This window comes from Mauremys reevesii, linkage group 17, assembly GCF_016161935.1.
Source record: "Mauremys reevesii isolate NIE-2019 linkage group 17, ASM1616193v1, whole genome shotgun sequence".
NCBI lineage: Eukaryota > Metazoa > Chordata > Testudines > Geoemydidae > Mauremys > Mauremys reevesii.
The window spans coordinates 18,295,046-18,311,436 of NC_052639.1; positions in this window are offsets into that span (position 1 = coordinate 18,295,046).

The window sequence follows — 16,391 nt, forward strand, 5'->3', positions numbered from 1 at the left end:
AGAACGTCTGTTTTGGTGGTTGCCGCGGCGACAGTGGGCGGAGCCCGGGTGACCACGCTGGGTGGGCGGGGGCAGAGGGCGGTGACGTCACAAGTGGGGCGGCCCGGTCGCGCGGCGTGACAGTTCCCAATGGACCGTGTCAGCGCTCTGGGCGCGAGCCCCGCCCGCGCGGACACCCCTCCCCTCCACCCCCCGCGCACCAGCTCGCAGCAGCAGCGGCTCCCCCCGGCAGCGGCGCGAGCAGGGAATCCCCGGGAGCCGTCTCGCGCCGCCCCCTCCTGCTGCTGCTGCTGCTGCTGCTGCCCGGCGGCGGGACCGCGGCTGGCCCCGCCCCCCTGCTCCGGAGGGGCCCGTCCGAGCTGTAATTAAAGGGTTTTTGTCTGGCAACTTTTTCATATTTTTGGTGCAACGTTTTTACCCCCCCCCCCCTTTGAGCCTCTCCCCGGCTGGACTCTCCGCCGGGCTCCCAGCCCGAGCAGCGCCTGACACTTCCCTGGGGTGGGGTGTCCCCTCCCGTGGCACTTGATGGGTCTCGGTGGCACAGCAGCGTGGATCCGGGTCCCGAGCAGCGGCGGCGTTACAGGGCTGTCTGGTTCTCTCCCCCGTGCTGTCTGCAGGCAGCCACCCGGCCAATTGGACACGGCTCTCAGCGGCACGCTGCTGCCCTCCCTCGCGATCCTCGCGGCGGGCGGGAGAAAGCCCTAGGCAGGCAGGTGTCAGCAATGCAGTATCCCTCCCCACCCTGCACAGCCTGCCCGGTGCTCCGCGGTGCCCGGTGCTGGATCGCAGCGCGGCGCAGAGCTGCCCGCCCCACCTGGCGAGGGACCGGGGCTGAGCTGGGCTGCAAATGAACGGGAGGGGACGGATGCAGACCGGGGACGGGACGGAGGACAGGGCTGAGGAGGACGGAGGGACGGGGACAGAGGGAGGGACGGATGGAGACAGGACAGAGGACAGGGCTGGGGGGAGGGAAAGGGGAGGATGAAGGAAGGAGGGAGGTGACCAGATCGCATAGCGTGAACTATCAGGCCACGTTGGTGGAGCTGGGGAGACAGACAGACACAGGTGCGCAGCCCGTTGGGAGCCAGAGGCACACTGGTCCGCCTGGCCGTGTGTTACCAGCGTGCCCTTTCCTATTGGGGTGCGCCCATGCTGTGCCACAGAGCTCCCTGCCCAGCACCCCTACAACTCTTCCACCACAAATGCACAGTGCTGTGCACACACACCTCGCCCAGCACACCCCTGCCCACAGCCCCACCACAGCTGCCCAGCACCCCACACAGAAACCCCCACTCTCTAGTTTCCCAATACACACAGATTTCCCCTCCCTTCCTTCCTCCCTCCCAGTGCCCTTCCCCACAGCCCCACACCATAACTGCACAATGCCCCACACAGACCCGCAGTGCCCTGACACACACAGATCTCCCCCATAGCCCAGCACCCTGTTTTTCACTCTTGTTTTTTCAAGACCCAAAGGAGAAATCCTCCCTCCTCCTACTCCATGGGAGGAGGAAGCGAGATTGAGCTTCTCTATGAATAGCTCCAGTGCCTGATTCTGCTTGAACTTACTTTTCCTGAAAGAGGCACCATTTTTCTCAGTTTTACCGTCACCCCTGGGGTTCTGACAGGGGCGGCTCTAGACACCAGCGCGCCAAGCAGGCGCTTGGGGTGGCCGTTTCCCGGGGGGGTGGCATTTGGCTCCGGTGGAGCTCCCGCCGGCATGCCTGCGGCAGGTCCGCTCGTCCCGGGCTCCGGTGGACCTGCCGCAGGCATGCCGGCAGGAGCTCAACCGGAGCCGCGGGAAGGGGGGACCCGCCGCGGGACCGGGGAAGGGCGGCGCAGCGCACCGCGCTGCTTGGGGCAGCCCGATTTCTAGAGCCGCCCCTGGGTTCTGAATAACAGCAGTGAAACTGACCAAAGCTGCTAGTGCTTGGCAGCATTGTGAGGCGGAATAGAAGCTCTGGAACTGCCAGTTTGCAGACGCAGGAAGACAGGTCTGCACTGGTTTACATTTGGAAGGTTATCTTCAGATAATGAAAGCTGGGCATGTGCTTTCTTCAATCCCTGACAATGCATGGCAGAGAATACAATTATTAAAGAAAAACAGTTTTAGCCCCTTTTTGCACAGTTACCTGCACTTATACAGGTTGCAACCTGATATTCCTTGCACAATCTACAAGTTTGGGTGCATCGGTAATGCCCTAATTGTATTACCGTTGCACCTTGATTTTGCTTGGTTCTTTTTAACCAAGGTGAAGTATTCCTAGAAAATAGTTGAAACATTTGGATTTGTAACAGTAATGTAAATACTGTGATAAATTCAGTGCCCTATTCCCATGGTTCCACAATCATAGAAATGGCACTGGAATTTACTTTTATCTTCAGAATTCTTCCCCCCTCCCTCCGCAGATCACCATAAGAACTTCAGGAAGGGCATTTGAAATAACACATAAAAGCAATTCCATGCACAAGTCTAGAGTGTTTTCTGTTTCTCTGGAATTTGGCAGTCTATGGTGCTTAATATGGGCATATATGTTTGATTACTATAGAAATTTTTCAGATCCTGTAAAAAAGTCTGTCTTCGCAGAATCCTCTCATCATTGGTACAGAAAGTGAAACAGAAGTGCTGCAGTATTTTAGGGTTTCTGGATTTGTTTTTCTCCAGGAAACAATTTTGGTGCTTTTATTATGCCAGATAATTACAAAAAATGTACTATCTTAAAAATACTGGTGATTGGCAGCAGTAGCCCTGGAAACGAAAATGGGTGAGATTTTCAAAGAGAGTAAGTGATTTAGGAACATAAGTCTCATTAACTTTTAATGGGACTGGCATTTCTAAGTCATGCAGTTTTCAATGTCTCACCCATCATGTAAAATAGGGCTTGAATTTTCTATGATTTAGTTGACCACTGGCATGTACTTTCAGTATTTTCAAAAAGCATATACCAAATGGTAAATTAGAACATGCTGTAGCATGGCTAGTGCTGAATTATCAGACAAGTAGTTTCAAAACTTCCAATTTTTATGCAGTATGTAGCTATTTATTTGTTCTAAAATCCATACTCTTACTGGCAGACTATTCTCAGACCTTGTAACCTTGTATGACTCTTACATAAACAAAGTTGTAGCTTCTAGTAGAGACTTAACTGATTTGCTCCGCTCTTTGTGTTATAGAGGAAAATCTTGTTTTCAGATGCCGATTCTTGAAATGACGAGGGTTTGTCGATCCCATAAATCACCTTCTTTCAAGGCCGGATCAGATATTCAAACAAGGTTGTGAACCTCCTTACTTGTACAGTCATAATTCCAAAACAGGTCGATCAAGAGGAGTTAAGTCCCTGCCCTGTATAATTTATAAACATGAAGCTGAGTAACCTTGGATGACTAAATTAAACTCTAAAATAATAATGAAAAGCTTAGCTTTATTTTAGCAAACTGGTATTACAAGTTTCATGACATAAATGTTAATTATCAATATCTTTGGCACTAGAAAATGGATTTTTCTCTGCACAAAGTCCATTTCTTGGCAGAGGATACATTGGGAACTATCAATATAAAAAGGATTAATGTGGAGACATGAAGAATAATAAAACATTAAGGATGTTATCTAAATATTTCAAATAGAGAGAAAGAGGTACATGTCTACCTATACTATGAGTTTTAGGATCAGCGGGCTCAGTTGTTTACAGATTCTGAATGATGCTTTGTTTTGATTCTTGTGAAAGCTTCCTTATTTATTTTCGTGGCCCAGGGTTGTCTCCCTGGTTTCCCTGTTTATATATTATATAATAAGCATGTTAATCAAGGGTGATCATGTTAGGTTCTTTTCATCCGTGGTTTAAAACAATTAGAGAAACTCTTTCTTTTCCCCCCCTTAGCTTAGTCTGCAGAAAAATTCACAAGATGAAATAAGCTCTGTGTGGGATTTCCCATGTAGAGCAGTGAAATTGTCCTATTTGTTTTTCTATTTCATATTTCTGTACATGTTAATTTATTTTTATTCCTAAACCATTCCATAAGTTCCTATGTTTAAATATAATTTGAAAGTCAGAGTCACTCTAGGCAAAACATAGAATTAAATTCTTTATTAGAAGTACATCATTAAGCATAAAGAATGAGGAGTACTTGTGGCACCTTAGAGACTAACAAATTTAATAGCTCTGTAAAGGCAAAAAGGGAAAGGGCATGGGTGGAAATGAAAAAGTGCAGGCATTTGAAGAGGGATTTCACTGGAGGGAGGATGAGGCTTGGAGATGGTAGCACACATTTAAAAAAAATTCATATTGCTTGTGTTTCAGGCAAAGATTAGGCATTTATTTACCTTTAAAATACATTTTTAACTGGATTTTCAAAACAGTTGCTCTCAGAAACCACTGTGTAACTTAACCCCCTTAATTTAATTGTCTAGTAATTGATAGAATTAGAAACCACAGATATTAAGAAAGATTACACCAGAGGTTATCAAGGAAATTCGCTGGACTGCATTTCTGGCATCTTTTGCATGATGCTGCAGAATATTTGGGGCACAGGACCATTGTTTTGTTAGACAGTGCCTAGAACAATGAGGCCCCGAACCCTGATTGGTACAAATCATAATAGAAAGAACTGGGTGGAAATTGCTGAAGGGCCCGATCTTGCTCTAATTGAAGTCAATGGAAAAATTCCATTGATTTCAATGGTGTAGAATTGAACCACAAAGGAGGCAGTTGGGGGAGGGATACCGCTGGGATAGGTTTACAGAAGGACAAGTGGCATTTGGGACTTCAGACACCTTGCAGAGCCAGAATGAAGTGACATACACAGAAGCAAAGACAGAGGGTGGTTGGTGAAGCTCTTAACAGCTGGGAGGTCCAGATATGTGAGCCACACTCAACAAAGTGAACATGTGCAAGCACTGGGGCCAGAGTTTATTGTTTCCTGGATACTTTAAACAGGATCATTACATGCTGAAATAGATGAGTATTGCTAGAGTTATGAAGGCAAAATTGTCCTGTTAGCTTGCACCTGGGAAATCTGGGTTTTGTTTTATCTGTTGGTTTTATGGTTACTGTATATTTTGTTCCTGTCCTCTTTATAAAGTGCTGCTGATTTTTATATTGTTCCTTATTCATTTGATGCCAGGGCCTTATTATATCCCGTTGTTGTTTTTAGGCTACTCTTGTGGAGTATGAAATATAATTAAAGGCCACATTTTCAAAGGATCCTCCTCTATTCAGGCGTGTAGAAGTTTTCATGCAAATAGCAGCATGTGCATGTTTCAGGTAACAGCAGATGCATGCACAGGTGATAGATTCAGACTTGCAGTGCTCAGAAAGTGTGCATACAGATATTTGCATGGATTTAAATAGAGGCCACTTTTTGAAAATGTGTCAAAAATATCAGTAAGTTAGGCCACCTTATAATTAGGTTACATTTAAATAGCTACATAAGTGGGATCAGGGAGATCTACTTTGTCCTGAGCTGTTACAATTGAAAAGTGCTGGGTCACTTTAATAATTTCAAACCCTATAAAGAACCCCTTGTTTTGGCAGGAGTCTTGTAGGTGATGTATGTGATGATGAATATGCCAGAAAAATTCCAAGATATCGTGTGTAATTGAGCAAAACCCCAGGTTTAATGGAATTGAAAAGTACTTGTGTCACAGATGTAGGCAATTACTGTTCATAAAGGGGCACCCACAACTTGAAAATCATTTCAATCAGAAAATGCTGCATCTACTATTGTTACAATTAGCCACGGAGGTTGCTGTCACTGAAAGGGATTAATTAAATAATTTCATTTTCATCTCTGGTTTTCATTTGTTTGCTGTGTGCATTTGGCAGGTCTCTGTGTAATAGTCCTTGTGTGATGGTGCCTGCCCTTCCCTATGCTACTGAAGAATGTGCTGATCAGTACTCTGGTAGCAGAACTGAAACTGAAAAGGGAGCAGGCAGGACTATGCACAAAGAGAAAGGGATGTAGACCTACCCTTTGTACCCTGCAGGACCTGTGGTCACAGGCCCTTCCTAATTTTGGGAGAACCAAGGAATATAAAAAGTAATCTCTTGTAAATTGAACCAATGTTGTCTGACTGCTAGAGTTGGAATCTTGATACTAATTTTTCCTAATGATTGTAAGTTATTTACAGTCACCTGGCTGGCCTTTGAGGACTGACAAATCACAGCCAGAAGCCCCCTCGAGGTTTGAAACCTGTTCAGTCTCAGTCATCTGGTGAGAGTTGAATTCTAGGCATGGAAAAAAACGAGCTTAAGGAGGCAGAATTTTATTGTGTACCTGGGATTTTGTCCATTAGATTCACTGGGGACATTGGGGTTTGTCCTTTGTTTCACCTTTTCATCCATCCCTCCCTCCCTCCTTTCTCTTCGTCTCTTGCTTCTTTTATCCTTTCTTCTGTTCCCCTCCCAAAACCAGGAGAGGGTTGTGTGTGTGTGTGTGTGTTGCGGGGCAGTGATCCCCACCAGTGACCTGGGCCATCCTTTGGGCTCTCTGGTGAGAACTCTCAGCCTCCCATCCTCAGTTTCTACCCTGATTGGCTGAGCAGGGGGTTATTGCCAGAGAGGAGACTCAGGTCTTGTTGTTCTTTTTTAAGACCAAGTAAATAAGTCATAAGCAGTTGTATGTTTGATGAATTTTGCTGCTTCTCTGCACTAATTGTCTCTGAGCAGTTCATGATTCTCTCTAACATTGCAGTTCTCCTAAAATACCAGCTGAATACTTACTGTGCACTGTTGCTGGTCTGGAGCTCATCTGAGAGCACTTTACTCAGATCATTCAATGTAGGAAATTTAAGATCCGATGCTTAGTTTGAAAATCAGGGCTCTTGGGTCTTATTCCCAACTCTGCCACTGATTATGCGACCTAAGACAAGTTAATTATCCTTTCTCAGCCTTATCTTCTCCCTATTTCAAGTAGGGATAATAATGATCCGCTCCTACCTATCTCACGGTGGGTGGAGATAGGGCCAACTCTAGGTTTTTGCTGTCCCAAGCAAAAAAAAATTGACTGCCCCACCCCAGCCCTGGGCTCCTCCTGAATCTCCCTGCTGCCCCAGTCCTGGGCTCTGCCCCTCCACCCACACCCCTGCTGCCCCTGTTCTGGGCCTCCCCCAACCTGTACCCCCTGCTGCCAGCCCTGGGCTCTCCCCCACACACCCGCACCCCATGCCATCCCAGCCCTGGGCTCTCCCCCACACACACCAGCACCCTCTGCCACCCCAGCCTTGGGATCTTCCCCACACAGGCACCCCGTGCTGCCCCAGCTCTGGGCTCCCCCCACCCACTTGCACCCTCCTTCCACCCCAGCCCTGGGTCACTGGTAACTTGCTCCCAGAGTGGGTCATTCAGCAGGAATTTTGGATGTGCACAGAACACAGACAGGATTGGTTCCCATATGCTTACAGAACTGCAGTAACATGGAACAATTTCCAGCTTGTCTGATTAAAGGATATCTGGATGCATATTTTAAGACTGTCCTACAGAAATGAGGAAACGTTGAGGTGCCTTTATTATTCTTATGTTCCATTCTTTGTTTCTATGGGCAATTTGCCAATGCAATATCACTGTCTTCCTTTTAAACAAATAAAACTATAAAACAAACAAACAAAGGCAATGGCTGTTGAAAATAGCAATTCCAGTCCTAAAAACCACTGGGAAGCATTTCTTGCTCAAGTTTATCCTACTTTTCTACAGCAAATTACAGTGAATCAGTACATTTGATTTGGGAGAAATGAAGTAACAGCTGCCCAAATTGAGCTTCAGCACTCCTGAATTTTGAGGGTGTTCAAATCTGGAAGGCAGGTGCTAGATTCCCTTTCTGAATATTAGCTAAATCTGGAAAGGAAAAGTGAATTTCTGCTTCGATGGCTCAGAAGTGGAAATCCTCTACGTGCCTGGTACTGTATCTAAAGCTGCCCAGGTCCAGTAGAGCCTCTCCTCCTTACTCTTAAATTCTAGTGGGATCCACGTACCTCCCTTGCTAGGATTCAGATAAAGAGGAACTGTCCATTTAGTCCACCCAATTCCTTCCTTGGGGGCTGCAAGGTGAGGTCACACCACTATCTCTAATCCAGTCTGGGGATGTCTTCTGAAGGGGATATCTAGGGCAAAGCCTTCTACAACTTGGGCACACTCGTTCCCCATTCACAGTGCCACCCCGCTCTAGCAGTGAGCTCTCCATTGACAGCAAGCTGCGGCTTGAGGTTTCAGCTACCGTACTCCCTCCCCCTGCCTTTCCTGTTGATAGCGGCCAAGGGAATGCTGAGAAATGTAGTTTTTTTCCTGCTCCAGAGCTGGCTCTATAGGCAGGGAGCTAACCAGGAACTACAGCTCCCAGGGCCCCTGTTGGTTCTCAGCTCCCAGGCTGGATCCCTGCTGGCTGCCACCCCTGCAAATGGGCTGCTCCAAGCACCTGCTTGCTTTGCTGGTGCCTAGAGTCGCCCTGCCTCCACCCATCCTGCACCCCCACCCTGTGCCCCAGCCTGGAGCCTGCACCCAGCACCCAAACTCCATTCCAGAGCCCAACCTCTCAACCATCCCACACCCCAAACCCCTGCCCCAACCCAGGGCCTACACCCCAGACCTCCTCGCCCAACCCAAACTCCCTTGCAGAGCCTGAGGCAGGTGAGGGGCAGAGTTCGTCGGGGGGGGAGGGCTCTGTGCAGTAATATAGTGACTCCTTGGGTCTTTGAATGAGGCTTTATACTTGGGGTGGGGGGGGTGAGGAGGCAAGCAGCGAGTCGGTGGATGGAGAGGGGCAAATTTCCCAGATTCAAAATCTGTGACTGTGTCTGTTGGTCCTTCTAGCTGCTTTTCTCTGGGCTGGGGGTTGTTCCCACAGGAAGGTGTTTGCTTCTTATCCCCGAGGCCATCAGTATGTCTGCTCTTCTCTAGTCAGCCCACTTGCCAAGCTTGATTGTCCTTGGTTGGGCTGCCAGCCCCTCTCCAAGGATTGCAGCTGTCTGGAGGTACTGCCCTCCACGCCTTCCTCAGTCACACCTCATTCATGCAACAGGACAGTTGATTACCGAGTAGGGGGGAGATCTTATTCTACTTCTAGCAAAAAGACACTTTTCTTTTACCTTAATTACACTACCTTAGGGGCCCGCTATAACATATTACCAAGGTTCAATACAAAGTCATATACAAGTTATACAAAAATGCATAATGCAGAGATTTATCTACAACTGCATTGATTGACTGTGGAGTAATATAGTGACCCATGGTCTTTGAATGAGGCTTAATCCTTGCCTCATTAATGCAGAGAAGCAGCAAAATCCATCAAACATATAAGTGGTTATGACTTATTTACTTGGTCTTAAAAGAGAACAAAAGGCCTTGAGTCTCCTCCTGTCATTAACCCCTGCACTGTACAAAGACTGAATGGCCCATCCCAGTTGTGGATGTACTCCAGAGACTTGATTTGAACCTGCAGTTTATTCCATCACTGCTACAAGCCTGAACCAAGAACTTTGCCAAAGTACAAGTTTTGCCAAGGGCACCATTTCCCCTAACACTGATTTTCATATTAACCATCAGATCTTGAATTTCATACATTGAATGACCTCAATAAAGTGCTCTCAGATGAGCTCCAGACCAACAAGTATGCACAGTAATTATTCAGCCAGTGTTTTAGGAGAACTGCAATGTTAGAGAGAATCATGAACTGCTCAGAGACAATTAATGCAGAGAGGCAGCAAAATCCATCAAACATATAAGTGGTTATGACTTATTTACTTGGACTTAAAAGAGAACAAAAAGGCCTTGAGTCTCCTCCCTGTCATTAACCCCCTGCTCAGACAATCAGGATATAAACTGAGGATGGGAGGCTGAGGGTCTCACCAGAGAGCTCAAAGGATGTCGCAGGTCTCTGGCGGGGCTCACTGCCCCAGCTCTACTGCAGCTCCACAGTTTGGGGTGGACCTCACACAGTGAGATCTGCCGAGCACTCCCCCGCAACACACACACACACACACACACACACACACACACACACACACCCTCTCCTGGTGTTAGGAGGGGAACTGGAGAAAGGACAAAAGAAGCAAGAGAGGAAGAGAAAGGAGGGATGGATGGATGGAGGAAAGGTGAAACAAAAAGGACAAACCCTAATGTCCTCAGTGATTCTAAGGGACAAGATCCCAGGTTTGGAATAAAATTCTGCCTCCTTAAGATCATGTTTTCCATGAATTCAACTGTCACCAGATGGATCAGACTGAACAGTTTCAAACCTCGAGGAGGCTCTTACCTTCTAAACAGGGTCGGCTGTTTTCAAGTAAAATCACTAAAAGGGAAGGAGAAAACTCGAAAGAGGTTCCTCCTGGCGCTCAGGTACGGGAACCCCAATACTCCCCCAGTCCTCAAAGAGAGACCTGGAGAAGGAGACTTGCTGAAGCAAAGCCACAGGGTCTCTGAGGTTTCCCTGGCCCCTCGCCCCTGTCCTGCCTGGCTGATGTCAGCATCTCTCTGTGAGGTCACCACCTCCCCACCACCTTTGACCAATAGTCTGAGGTCCTGCAAAAGGCCTTTGTGATGTCACTGCCACACCCCTCCCTTGCTGGGCTAATGTCCTGCCCCTGGCCAGGCACTTTGGAGGTTTGAGCTACTCCCTGTGGATCACCCCACTCAAGGAGCATTCGTTCTAGGAAGCAAGCCAGCTAGACAGGAAAACATCAGACGCTGCTGCTCCCAATGCTACATTCAGTTCTAAAGAAATTAGTCGACTTTATTGCCAGAAGAGACCATTAGAGCATCTAATCTGACACCTGCATATCACAGGCCTCCTGTATGACACACTAGCTACTTTCGGGTAAACACATTCAAGAAAGGCCTCTAGTCTTCATGAAATGACGTCACGAGACGGAGAATCCACCACTTTCCTTGGTAGCTTGTTCCTGTGGTGAATCATCCTCGCTGTTGAATATTTGTGCCTTAATTGTAATATGAATTTGTCTCTTTTCACCTTCCAGCCATTGGGGTTTTTTATGTCTTTCTCTGCTACATTAAAGAGCCCTTTAATAGTCAATCTTTTCTCTCCAGTAAGGCACTTCAACATTTCAGTTAAGTCACCTTTCAATCTTCTTTGGATAAGCGAAACAGATTGAGCTCTTTCAATAGCTCACTCGAAGGCATTTTCTCCAGCCCTCAGAATATTTGGTGACTCTTTTATGCCTCAACTCCAGTTTCACACCAGCTTTTCCAAATGAGGACACCAAAACTGGAGGCAGTATTCCAGTATCAGTCTCACTGATACCATGTCACCTCCTGTGACCTTCTTGACATAATCTGTAACTGTATAGATCACCGTTGCGACCACTGTTCTATATTTGCAGCCAATATTGCATAAAGGTGGTCACATAAAGGGTCTAGGAGAGGTTATGATTGGCTGATTATAATTATGCTATCTCTAGATATGTATCATTTTTGTAGTTGACATTATGAATATTGGCTCTATGCTGCCTGTATTTCCAACTTGTGCTATGCTTCTGGGAACACCCCAGCCAGACAAATTGGTGTCAGTTCTGCCTTGCCAGCTTGATGGCCCATTAAGGACCATCAGCTACACAACTGACCCATTGAGAGAAGGCAGATATGCCTTGTGGCTCAGCAAGGTGTGCAGGGACCTGCCTATGGACAGAACTCTAAGGTTTTCGATGTCACGTGCTGGATAGAGTGTCCTTGGGACAAAGAAAGTAAAGACCACATGGCAAGAGACTATAAAAGACTGATGCCTCATCTCCATCTTGTCTTCAGTCCTGCTTCCTACCTCTGGAGGGACTTTGCTACAAACTGAAGCTCTGTACAAAGGACTGAATGGCCCATCCCAGTTGTGGATGTACTCCAGAGACTTGATTTGAACCTGCAGTTTATTCCATCACTGCTACAAGCCTGAACCAAGAACTTTGCCAAAGTACAAGTTTTGCCCAGGACACTATTTCCCCTAACGCTGGTCCTTGGTAACATTTCTTGATGGGGGAGGCAGGGGGAGGGGCGAGAGACGAGGCGTTTTCTCTCTGTTTCTTTCCTCTCCGTTTTCTGCTCCTTCCTTCAATTCCAGAAACCTCCCTTGTTTTTCAGACTGTGCAGTGACACCCTCCCCACCCCAGGACTATGGAGCCTTTGGAGCAGAAAGATCCTAGGAGCTAAGCATGAATCCAGGGGTGAGTAGCTGGCAGGAAGGAGTCCTAGCAACTCTTCTGGGAGTGCAGGGGAGGAATGACTCCCCCTTCTCTACATTCTCCCCATGGGGCTCTGGGGAGCAGGGAGGGTTGTGTGATATATTCCATCCAACATTCCCCTTTGATCCAAACCGAGAGACATCTCAGCTATGCACGATCCCCTTTGCAACACCAAACAAGGGATGTTTTCCTCTGCCCAGGAGACCCAGCCAGGGACTGATGTTCTGGAGATATGTTGGGAAAAGGGACTGTCTGCATTGCCAAGGCAGGAAGCAAACAATCTACAGCAACATCATTAACCACAAACCATGCTCCAGCCAGAAGAGAAATGGGCAGGAATTCTTGCTGTTCAGCCATGGCCACACATCCAGAGCTGCACAGCAGTGAGGGTGCTGGGTAAGCTGGTCTGAGCGAATAATTGGTAATGATCCTTCAGTGAGAACAGAACCAGAGTGTAGACAGGCCCCAGTGTTAAGTGGTTGAGGCTGAAGCTTTAGGAAGCTGGCCTATAATACCATAGTGGCTGCACTTTCAGTGATGCAGGTTTCTCTATCCCATTGTTCCAGGGTCATCCTACTACATTGCCAGCTGCTTTTCAGCTGCAGTGTGGAGACTGTTTGTGTGTGGGGAGAGACAGTGTGTGTGTGTGCTGGGGAAGAGTGAGTGTGTTGAGGTAGGTAGGAGCGGATCATTATTACCCCTACTTGAAAGAGGAGACGCTCAGGCTGAGAAAGGAAAATTGACTTGTCTTAGGTCACACAGCCAGTCAATGTCTGAATTGGGAATAGGACCCAGAGCCCTGATTGTCAAATTAACCATCGGATTTTGAATTACATACATTGAATGACCTCAATAAAGTGCTCTCAGATGAGCTCCAGAGGAACAAGTATGCACAGTAATTATTCAGCCAGTATTTTAGGAGAACTGCAATGTTAGAGAGAATCATGAACTGCTCAGAGAAAATTAATGCAGAGAAGCAGCAAAATCCATCAAACATATAAGTGGTTATGACTTATTTACTTGGTCTTAAAAGAGAACAAAAAGGCCTTGAGTCTCCTCCCTGTCATTAACCCCCTGCTCAGCCAATCAGGGTAGAGACTGAGGATGGGCGGCTGAGGGTCTCACCAGAGAGCTCAAAGGATGGCCCAGGTCACTGGCGGGGATCACTGCCCCAGCACTACTGCAGCTCCACAGTTTGGGGTGGACCTCCCACAGTGAGAGCTGCCGATCACTCCCCATAACACACACACACACACACACACACACACACACCCTCTCCTGGTGTTAGGAGGAACAGGAGAAAGGACAAAAGAAGCAAGAGAGGAAGAGAAAGGAGGGATGGATGGATGGAGGAAAGGTGAAACAAAAAGGACAAACCCTAATGTCCTCAGTGATTCTAAGGGACAAGATCCCAGGTTTGGAATAAAATTCTGCCTCCTTAAGATCATGTTTCCCATGAATTCAACTGTCACCAGATGGATCAGACTGAACAGTTTCAAACCTCGAGGAGGCTCTTACCTTCTAAACAGGGTCGGCTGTTTTCAAGTAAAATCACTAAAAGGGAAGGAGAAAACTCGAAAGAGGTTCCTCCTGGCGCTCAGGTAAGTGAACCCCAATACTCCCCCAGTCCTCAAAGAGAGACCTGGAGAAGGAGACTTGCTGAAGCAAAGCCACAGGGTCTCTGAGGTTTCCCTGGCCCCTCGCCCCTGTCCTGCCTGGCTGATGTCAGCATCTCTCTGTGAGGTCACCACCTCCCAACCACCTTTGGCCAATAGTCTGAGGTCCTGCAAAAGGCCTTTGTGATGTCACTGCCACACCCCTCCCTTGCTGGGCTAATGTCCTGCCCCGGCCAGGCACTTTGGAGGTTTGAGCTACTCCCTGTGGATCACCCCACTCAAGGAGCATTCGTTCTAGGAAGCAAGACGGCTAGACAGGAAAACATCAGACGCTGCTGCTCCCAATGCTACATTCAGTTCTAAAGAAATAAGTCGACTTTATGGCCAGAAGAGACCATTAGAGCATCTAATCTGACACCTGCATATCACAGGCTTCCTGTATGACACACTAGCTACTTTCGGGTAAACACATTCAAGAAAGGCCTCTAGTCTTCATGAAATGACGTCACGAGACGGAGAATCCACCACTTTCCTTGGTAGCTTGTTCCTGTGGAGAATCATCCTCGCTGTTGAATATTTGTGCATTAATTGTAATATGAATTTGTCTCTTTTCACCTTCCAGCCATTTGGTTTTTTTATGTCTTTCTCTGCTACATTAAAGAGCCCTTTAATAGCCAATCTTTTCTCTCCAGTAAGGCACTTCAACATTTCAATGAAGTCACCTTTCAATCTTCTTTTGAGAAGCTAAACAGGTTGAGCTCTTTCAATAGCTCACTAGAAGGCATTTTTCTCCAGCCCTCAGAACATTTGGTGGCTCTTTGCTGCCTCAACTCCAATTTCCCACCATCGTTTTCAAATGAGGACACCAAAACTGGAGGCAGTATTCCAGTATCAGTCTCACTGATACCATGTCACCTCCTGTGACGTTCTTGACATAATCTGTAACTGTATAGATCACCGTTCCAACCACTGTTCTATATTTGCAGCCAATATTGTATAAAGGTGGTCACATAAAGGGTCTATGGAGAGGTTATGATTGGCTGATTATAATTATGCTATCTCTAGATATGTATCATTTTTGTAGTTGACATTATGAATATTGGCTCTATGCTGCCTGTATTTCCAACTTGTGCTATGCTTCTGGGGAACACCCCAGCCAGACAAATTGGTGTCAGCTCTGCCTAGCCGGCTTGATGGCCCATTAAGGACCATCAGCTATACAACTGACCCATTGAGAGAAGGCAGATATGCCTTGTGGCTCAGCAAGGTGTGCAGGGACCTGCCTATGGACAGAACTCTAAGGTTTTTGATGTCACGTGCTGGATAGAGTGTCCTTGGGACAAAGAAAGCAAAGACCACATGGCAAGAGACTATAAAAGACTGACGCCTCATCTCCATCTTGTCTTCAGTCCTGCTTCCTACCTCTGGAGGGACTTTGCTACAAACTGAAGCTCTGTACAAAGGACTGAATGGCCCATCCCAGTTGTGGATGTACTCCAGAGACTTGATTTGAACCTGCAGTTTATTCCATCACTGCTACAAGCCTGAACCAAGAACAAATTACAGCATGGTTTTACGAAAGGTAGATCGTGCCAAACCAACCTGATCTCCTTCTTTGAGAAAGTAACAGATTTTTTAGACAAGGAAAATGCGGTTGTATCTAATATATCTTGATTTCAGTAAGGCGTTTGATACGGTACCGCATGGGAATTACTGGTTAAATTGGAAAAGATGGGTATCGAAATGAAAATCCAGAGGTGGATAAGGAGCTGGTTAAAGGGGAGACTTCAGAGGGTCGTATTGAAGGGTGAACTGTCGGGTTGGAGGGGGGTTACCAGTGGAGTTCCTCAAGGTTCGGTTTTGGGTCCGATTTTATTCAATCTATTTATCGCTGACCTCGGAACCAAAAGTAGGAGTGGGCTGATAAAGTTTGCGGATGACACAAAGTTGGGAGGTATTGCCAATTCGGAAAAGGATCGGGATATCCTCCAGGGAGATTTGGATGACCTTGTAAACTGGAGTATTAGTAACAGGATGAAATTCAATAGTGAGAAGTGTAAGGTTATGCATTTAGGGATGACTAACAAGAACTTTAGTTATAAGCTGGGGACGCATCAGTTGGAAGTAACGGAGGAGGAGAAGGACCTAGGAGTCCTGGTTGATCGTAGGATGACTATGAGTAGGCAATGTGATGTGGCCGTTAAAAAAGCTAATGCGGTCTTGGGATGCATTAGGCGAGGTATTTCTAGTAGAGATAAGGAGGTGCTAGTCCCATTATATAAGGCGTTGGTGAGACCTCATTTGGAGTATTGTGTGCAGTTTTGGTCTCCCATGTTTAAGAAGGATGAATTCAAACTGGAACGGGTACAAAGAAGGGCCACTAGAATGATCCGAGGAATGGAAAGCCTGTCGTACAAAAGGAGACTTGAGGAGCTCGGTTGATTTTCCTTAACCAAATGAAGGATAAGAGGAGATATGATTGCACTCTTTAAATATATCAGAGGGATAAATACCAGGGAAGGAGAGGAATTAATTCAACTCAGTGCTAATGTGGACATGAGGACAAACGGATATAAATTGTCAGTCAGGAAATTTAGGCTTGA